Below are 8980 nucleotides of genomic sequence, written 5' to 3'. Positions count from 1 at the left end.
CCTTGCTAATATATAAATATCTTTCTCCCCTTCTTTAGTTTTAAGTTTCTCATATAACTTTTCAAAGGCCTGTGCTCTTGCTTGACTAACTGTCTTTTTTGCCTCTTTCTTTACTATCTTGTACTTTTCATATGTCTCATTATTATCGCACTTAGGTAATTTCTTATACCATTCCCTCTTTCTCTTCACTGCCTTTTGTACTTCCTCATTCCACCACCATCTCTCTTTTAAGGGTGGTCCATGCCCTCTAAACTCTCTAAGTACTTTTTTAGCTACTTTTCTAATATTTGATGCAATCTATATCCATGTATCATTGGCCTCTACATCCAGCTTCTATGCTTTGAACTCGAGAAGCTCATTTTTGAACTTCACTTGCTTTACTCCTTTGAACTCCCACCACTTTGTTTGAGCTACACTATTTCTTCTAACCTTACTTGAATTGTTCCTAAACTTGACATTCAATACCACTAACCGATATTGACTTGTTAAAGCCTCTCCTGGAATGACCTTGCAATCCTTGCATAGAGCTCTATTTGTCTTCCTGGTTAAGAGAAAATTAATTTGGCTTCTTTGTTGCCCACTTTTAAAAGTCACTAAATGTGACTCTCTTTTTATAAAATAGATATTTGCTAGTATTAGGTCGTATGCCATAGAAAAATCCAGGATACTTTTTCCTTCCTCATTTCGGCTGCCAAAACCAAAACCTCCATGAACATTCTCATAACATTGCCTATCACTTTCTACATATCCATTCAAATCCCCACTGATGAAAACATTCTCTTCATTCTGTATGCTTTGCATTAGATCATTCATATCTTCCTAAAACCTTTGTTTACTCTCACTATCTAGTCCTATTTGTGAGGCATAAGCACTAACTACAATTATTGTTTCTCCTTTTGGTACTAGTTTTACTAGTATAATTCTATCTTTTACTCTTTTCACAACTATTACAGTATTTTTCAATGTCCTGTCTATGATTATACCCACTCCGTTCTTGTTTCTCTCCTTTCCGGTAAACGATAGTTTATAACCTGAATTACCCACTTTCTTACTCTTCTCTCCTACCCATTTAGTCTCCTGAATGCAAACAATATTTACCCTTCTCCTTTCCAAGGTATCCACAAGCTCCATTAATTTTTCTGTAAGTGATCCAACATTCCAAGTACCAACCCTGATTTTCCTCCTATCCTGTTCCTTCCTAATTGATCTCCCTCTATGATATCTTTTATTGTTCTCTATGCCTATCTTGTGTTCTGTTCCACTATCTGTCCTATGGACTAACTTCTTTACCCACACTCGTCCATGATGTGGGAACCCTTGTTCATTTAACACCACACCCGGACACTGGCATGGTGCGTCGCTTTCGGTGAATGACCTACACCCTTGCATATTTCTCACTATACCTAGGCTCCGATATAATGTGTCGTAAGTAAAGGATGCCCCAACATTTATGTGACCAATGCCATCCCAATTGTTAATGCAAGTTATATGAGAAGACCAACCTGTGTCTGTCCCCTAATCAAAACACAGGACTAAAGCAAAGCCTATGGCCCTGAAACATCCTCCAACACGGAGATCACAATGGCGATGTTGCAATTGATGATTACACTGGCAAAAATAGCTGGGAACACTAGCCCCAACATCATTGCAGCATACAGATTTAACTTAGGTGAAAACCCAATTATAGAAAATGAACTACAAATAGGTAAAAGAAGAACACAGAACAGTAACTCAACCAACAATCATCATACACTCCCACAAGTAGGTGGAAACAATCCTTCTCCAAATTTTACTGATCACCACAAAACTTTGAAAAATCTAAGCAAAGATAATGTGACAAAAAATTGGAGGCACATTACCGATGAAACGACCATCTCAAAGAAATGGTGACACGAGTGTTTGACAAAAGGCCTCAATGGGAGTCCTCCAGACTTTGCAACTAATAAAAGCCTGATAGTCAGTCTCTTAACCATAGACTGATCAACAAATACAATTGATAAAATAATCACAGATACTGGACAAATTAGCAAGGCAGCAATTATCATAAACAAAGAGGAATTGTGTCGGAGGATCCTCATGATTTCTCTCAAGATCTCCAATGCATTCATTGAATGGAATCAATGATTATACCCATGACCATGTTCAGCTAATTCCAACTCAAAATTCTGTAACTGGGTCTTCTTAGATCCCTCCTTTTATAACTGATCCAAACTCATTCTAGGAGAAGTCCCAACAAAAACCTCCATCTTATCAACGTGAACAACACAAAAAGTATTCAAAATATACACAGGTTCACCTTATCAAATTAAAATTAACTTCAGCAAGCTATATAACTGAAAACCCAAAAACGTAGATTGCTTTACCTAGGCAATGCATGGAATCATAGAAATGATAGAATAAGATCTGGGAATGTGCAAACAAAGAAAAAAGAAACACCTAGTTGTCAGCGAATGAGTAGGAAGGAGCATGTTGAAGAAAAAAAACTGTAACCATATAATTACTGGAATTAGAAGGCAAATGATTTGTAAATCGAAAGTGTCCTGTGGAGGTTTCTTAAGGGGAGCAGTCGATGGATTCTTAGTGTGAATGGAATGGTGGGTGACTTTGTATGAGATTTGGCTGTTTTATAGCGTACGCATTGAAGAAGATGTTATTTTGAACATTGTTGTTGGAGAAAAATTATATTCATATCCTAACTCGTATTCATATAATCCTAGCATCTCTAGTTTATCATATAATCACATAAATAATATAAACTATATAGATTAGTTCACAGTTTAAATATGTATCTTATCTACAGAATAATCAATGCTCTATAAATGAATCAAGTTAGAGTCTGTTAAGAACGCTAAGAAAAAGTCAATGTACCACCACTCAGCCTACATACTTCACACTTATGTATGCGATTTTTTAGGCTATTTATAAAGTCATGATGTCTTTTGGCTAATAGTTGCATCACTTCATGCATGTAACTATTAAGAAGAGTTGTATCCTTTTATGTAATCACATCTTTTAACCAATGTATATGACTTTTGGATTTTTGCCGCCTTTTGGCAATATACATACATTTCATGTGGTTGTTCTTGATATTAATTTTAAGTTTAATAAATCTAGATTAATCCACATGGGTGACCCAAATCATATTTCCAACATCTCTCACTCACACATAATAGGTAAACTCTCATTTCAAATTCTACTAATTTCATATTTTACAAATAGACTGTGTGACCAATGCATACTCCGAACTCATTTGCCATATACCTGCTAGGATAATATAGCATCTCGATTGACGAAGCTTAGAGTAGATATAGTATGCAATACCCTAGATCATCTATCACATTCAAATCATTTCCGATCTCATTTACATATCCTGAGTTCATAATTATGTCTTTATCACAAATATAAATATAATTGGTCGGCCAAGGAACACAGACTAATATGATAATTTCAATGATGTTTCTCTTTTCACAATATTCTCAACCTTAACTAACTTGCTTTGCTTGGAATACCCCTTTAGACCAAATCTTTCATAGTTCTTTGGCAACACCTTAAGATAGCAAACATTAAACTAAGTCTTGATTAACTTATTAGAGTCATGAGAACCCTAGGTAAAGATTACTTATAATCTTCAGGATCTTACATAATATCAAGCAGAGATCACACTTGTATTCTCCTGAATAGAGACAAATCGCACATGTGGTATGAATCACATGCTATGGTATTTGCTCCTATCCCATGGAGGTATGTCTTTATTAAATTCCATACAGATGATAGTTCAGACACCCCAATGTCTAACTTTGAGTTCACTTGTTTACTCTTTTCACATTATAACTCATATCTGGCATTAAGATAGATAATGTCACTAAAATCACATATGGTCAATGCAATTACTTAACTTATAATAACCATAGTTTTTTGTTAATCTTTTTTTCAAGGCAACATTTCATGTTATGAGCTTTGAGCTTTTTCTTATTATTATCATATAAATAATAACAATAAGCCTATAGCTCTCATTCTCATCCACCACTAAAGCTATGGAGGTGATTACTTGTGTGAGAAAGCCAATCATATATGCTCCAAACATATATACACTATGACCTAACAAAAAAATTAAGGCATATTAACATGTTTGGGAAAAATACATAATACAAGTACAATAAACATCTAAACAAACCCAAAGATTTAACATGCATATTGTAAACATCTTTCAAGCATAGATGTGTACTTCATGTTCATCTCTTATCTTGCAATCACGTCTCTAGTAATTATGTTTAATATCAATAAGCTTTTTTATATCTTAGTTTCCTCTTAACTATATTTCAAAGTTGATGTCCTGAATTAGATTTATATCTACTGACCAACCCAATAGCATAGCAGATATTACATCATAGCATACACCAAACCAAAAATTGTATAATTAGCATAAGGGACTTTTCCCATTTGCTTCTTTTTTCGTAAATCAACCAATTCTTATAATTGGTATGATTTTATAGAATCCATCTCAAGTTTTTATTACCTTAATTCATTCATCCTTGGCAAGGCATAAGAGGCTATTCATCCTTGGCAAGGCATATGAGGCTATTCATCCTTGGCAAGGCTTATGAGGGATATACTTATTATCACCTTATTCTTTATCTTGTGGAGTAAACTATAAATGCTTCCCTTTCGATCTCAAAACGACGATAGGGAACATGCGTATAATTCGATTTTCGTGATTGAGATTGATAAATTTACTCGTCAATATTTATGTTACTCCCACTAGGATCAGCAATATTATATGGATTCACCATTGGCTGTATTTCAGTGTCAATAGAAACTAATTCCTCGACAGATGAATATACTTCCACTCAGAAAAAAATTTTTTTTTCAATAGTGGAAGTGGTCTGATCCATAATTTCATAGAGAAAGATCTTGACTTATCTTGCCCTGATGAGAAAAGTCATTCTTTAAGAATATGACATCTCGTGATTAAAATTCAATTACTTTGCCACTATCTTGTTCATCCATAAGTATATTCCCTTTGACTATTTTGAGTATCTTACAAAGATACATTTCCTTTCCCTTAGATCTAATTTTCATGTTTATAAGAAGGATTGTGAACAAAAACAACACATCCTTAAGGTTTCAATAACACTTAAGTTGGATTTTCTATGAGTCCATATGCATATGGAGTTGTAGTAACTGATTTAAATGAAACTTAGTTAAGGACCAATGCAGTGGTAAGCAATTTATTGTCCTAACACCTTTTGGGCATTTTCTCTTCCTTGTTTTTTCCTTTTCATTTATTTGTCTAGTTTAGCCCTCTTCTCTGTTGCACCAAGTGGCCTTTTTCTACCCCTCTAGCTGGGGGAAGGTCGGCCTTCCCCTACCTAGTGCATGGGTTCTCTCCAACCACTAGGTTGGGATGTAAATAGCTTTTGAATGGTAAAGCAGTCGATAATTTCAAAGTAGAGGGTCTTTTGTGGCTGTTGTGGCTTGTGTTTGTTATTTCTATGTTTATGAATGTTTACATGCAGATGGCTTGCTTGATTTACTGAGTGTCTTAATCTGCTCAATGAGCTGTCTAGTGTGGGTTTTTTGGGTTCTGCTTTAGCTATGGAAAAAATATATTGCTAGGTTCTAAACTTACTCTCTGTGTGGTGGTGGTGCATTAACTCAGCTTTAGCCATAGGCAATCTTCGAGCTCAAGCATCAATGGGTTTCTTCTAGTGAACTATGGCATGAGGAAGTTCCTAGAGAAGATGGTATCTCACTGGTGTTCGTTGTTGGACTCGATATGCCACTTCCCTCCTCAGCTTGATCTATGATGCTTAAGGATTTCTTATTACCTATGGCCTGGGGTAAGTTCATAGCCTAATTCCATGAAGATCCAAAGATGACAGTGGTGGAGAAGGCTCCTTTGATCTGTGGTTGATTTTCTATGGCATTTTTTGGCAATTATAGATGGGAGATCTTCTGTGTTGTTTACCTTCCTTGGCTTGCATGTCTTCTCTGGTGATCGTTGGAAGTTAGTTGGCTAGGTGGCATTTCTTGCTGACTACTGCTTCTTGTTTTTAATCGAGTCATGGGTTTGGGTTGTTGACCCATTACTACTAGGGTTTAGTTTTAATGTTGGGCTTGTCCCTGGTGGGCTTATTTAAGTTTCCTTGTTTTTAGATTTTTTCTGTAATGGACTCACGATTTTTTCACTCAATGAAATATCTATCTTCAAACAAAAATAAAAAAGGTAATAGGTAAATTAGGAGTCTCTTACTCTTTCAGGATATATGGGATTTTCATATTGATATATAAATATAAACTAATATTAGACAATATGTAATAAATTCTAAATTTATATGCATAAATATCCTATACAATAATTAATTATGCTAGCACTTATTTCACATTAGACTTTGAATCGAAAGTTTATCATGTTCTCAATCATCATATGACACTCTAGTGTGCAATAAGGCTAACATAATTAATTATGTAAGGAACCATAATATTAAATTATGCAAATTTAAGATTCAATAATAAATATAATATCTGGTATTGAAATATTTAATAAAACCCACATACACATGTCTTATATGCATAGTTATTCACATATAAATAACTTTATAAATATATTAAGAAATATATATATATCTTATTGTAACGGCTCGGCCGACTGGCTAGTATTGTCCGCTTTGGCATAGCCCATACTAGGCCTTACGGATTTGTCTCTTGAGCTTTTACACCCAAAAGTGCACTAACCAGTGTTCTAAGACCATCCAATTTAAGTCCAGAATCTCTCACATGCTTTGCCAATGTGAGATTTGCCTAAGGGACCTTTCTCCCCCCCCTTTTGGGACTCAGGGAACTCGCTGAGGTTTATCTTACCATTGGTCAAGAGGCCACGTGGAGTGCTCTAATACCAATTATAACGGCTCAGCCCACTAACTAGTATTGTCCGCTTTCACCCAGCCCATACTAGGCCTCATGGATTTGTCCCTTGGGCTTTTACACCCAAAAGCGTGCTAACCAGTGTTCCAAGACCACCCAATTTAAGTCTAGGATCTCTCTCGTACTTTGCCGATGTGGGATTTGCTTAAGAAACCTTTATATATATATATATAACACAACAAGTGAAATAATTTTTTTTTTATCTCTAATCTAATTAGAGATATAAATTTCTAAAACAAATTTAAAAGCTAAAATTAATTTTCAATAAAGTTAATTAAAACTAATTTTAATTGAATTCATCAAAATATTAATTTTAATTTGCCCATATAGTTTTAGAAATTTGTTTTCTAAAGTATAAATAAATTAAACACTTTTAATTCCATTCCCTAATCATATTAGGAATGTTAATTCCAAAATAATTTTGGAATTACTACAATTAATTTTAATGATGACAATTAAAACTAATTTTAAATGATTTCATCAAATTAATTTATTTGCCCCACTATTTGCCATTTTAAATTTTAGAAACATTTTTTTCTAAAATTAAATATTGAATTAAACAATTTAATTCAATAATTTATTTTTTAATTGTCCTCAATTAATTTTAGAAACTAATTTCTAAATTTAATATTGAATTAAACAATTTAATTCAATAAATTATTCCTCCAATTGCCCTTTAATTAATTTTAGAAACTAATTTCTAAAATTAATATAGAATTAAACAATTTAATTCTAATACCAAATAATTTACATGCCACCTTTTATTAATTGTAGAAAACAGTATTTCTAGAATTAATTTAAATTAAACACTTTAATTTAAATCTCAATTTTGACCAGAATTAAAACTTACTTGAATTAACAATTTAATTCAAGTTCTAATTCAATTAGGATTTAAAATTATAATTCTAATTGAATTAAACAATTAAACAATTTAATTCATGTCCTCATTGAATTAGATTTAAATTTCAAATTTGTAATTTTTTAATTCAATAGTCAAAAGGGAAAGTCAAGTGGCATTGATTGTAAATCATTGGAAGTTGCATTGTTGTGATTCTCATTAACATTCATGGCAAAAAGAGAAGGTAGCAGTGTTGTAAATATGTTAAAAATAATGGCAACTATGTTAATGGCATAACTTGTAATTTCTTTGAAAAACATGTGCAATGGGCAATGCCCTTTCTTCCTCTTCCTTCCATTGAAGAACCGTGATTTGCAAGACATCCATACAACGCCAATATGGATTCAGACAATACCGGCGTCTTCTGTTGGCAACGGCCTTTGCACATCCCCACTGCTCCTGGCTCAATGTTTCACACAACATGGCAAATCTGAAAATGATTTCCAAATCATAAATTGCAATTATCGAAGATGTAGCGCCACCACTAGCCGAACGTCTAGTGGTAGTCCAAGACCACTGGCCACCAGTGAGCATTTGGAACAGCCACCATTACGTGGCACTACTTGATCGTGAAACCATTCTAGGTGTAGCACCACATCGCAGACAAGTCTAGTACCACATTATCGACAAGCCCAACCAATGGAGCATAACAATGTTGAATATAGGCATACATTAGCTACCATCAATGTAGATGGGTATGAAATTGTCCCTTGCTTACAATTGTTCATGAACAAAATTGTCAGATTCATTTTCTCAAAAAATCAATTTTTTTATAATAGAAAAATAAATTTTCTAGAATCTAAAATATTCATCAAGATTTAAAATCTCAAAATAGTAAAACTCGGATATGGAAATCACGTAATAAATTTCAGAACAATTTTAGACAAAGGAAGAATTTATGGAAAGAACATAAATATTTATCCACATAAATTTGATTCATAAATTAACAACAACAACAATAACAATAACAACAACAACAACAACAACAACAATAATAATAATAATAATAATAATATATGTTATATACATGTTAATTAGACTAGAAAATAAATATTTAGGGCTTTGATACCAATAAAGAAAAATTATAAAGATCTAATACATGCATTCAACTACATGGATCATAACCCATGTTCATGTAACCCTAAGATCTCCACCATA

The 8980-nt window shown here is 33.4% G+C and overlaps 1 pseudogene; it reads right to left on the bottom strand.

Annotated features, from left to right (window-relative positions):
* Positions 1–1448: 1448 nt before the first annotated feature.
* LOC110668331 (uncharacterized) lies at positions 1449–8401 on the bottom strand (annotated as a pseudogene).
* Between the last annotated feature and the right edge of the window lie 579 nt (positions 8402–8980).

Source organism: Hevea brasiliensis, chromosome 2 (assembly GCF_030052815.1).
Source record: "Hevea brasiliensis isolate MT/VB/25A 57/8 chromosome 2, ASM3005281v1, whole genome shotgun sequence".
Taxonomy (NCBI): domain Eukaryota; kingdom Viridiplantae; phylum Streptophyta; class Magnoliopsida; order Malpighiales; family Euphorbiaceae; genus Hevea; species Hevea brasiliensis.
This window is presented reverse-complemented; position numbering and strand designations above follow the sequence as displayed.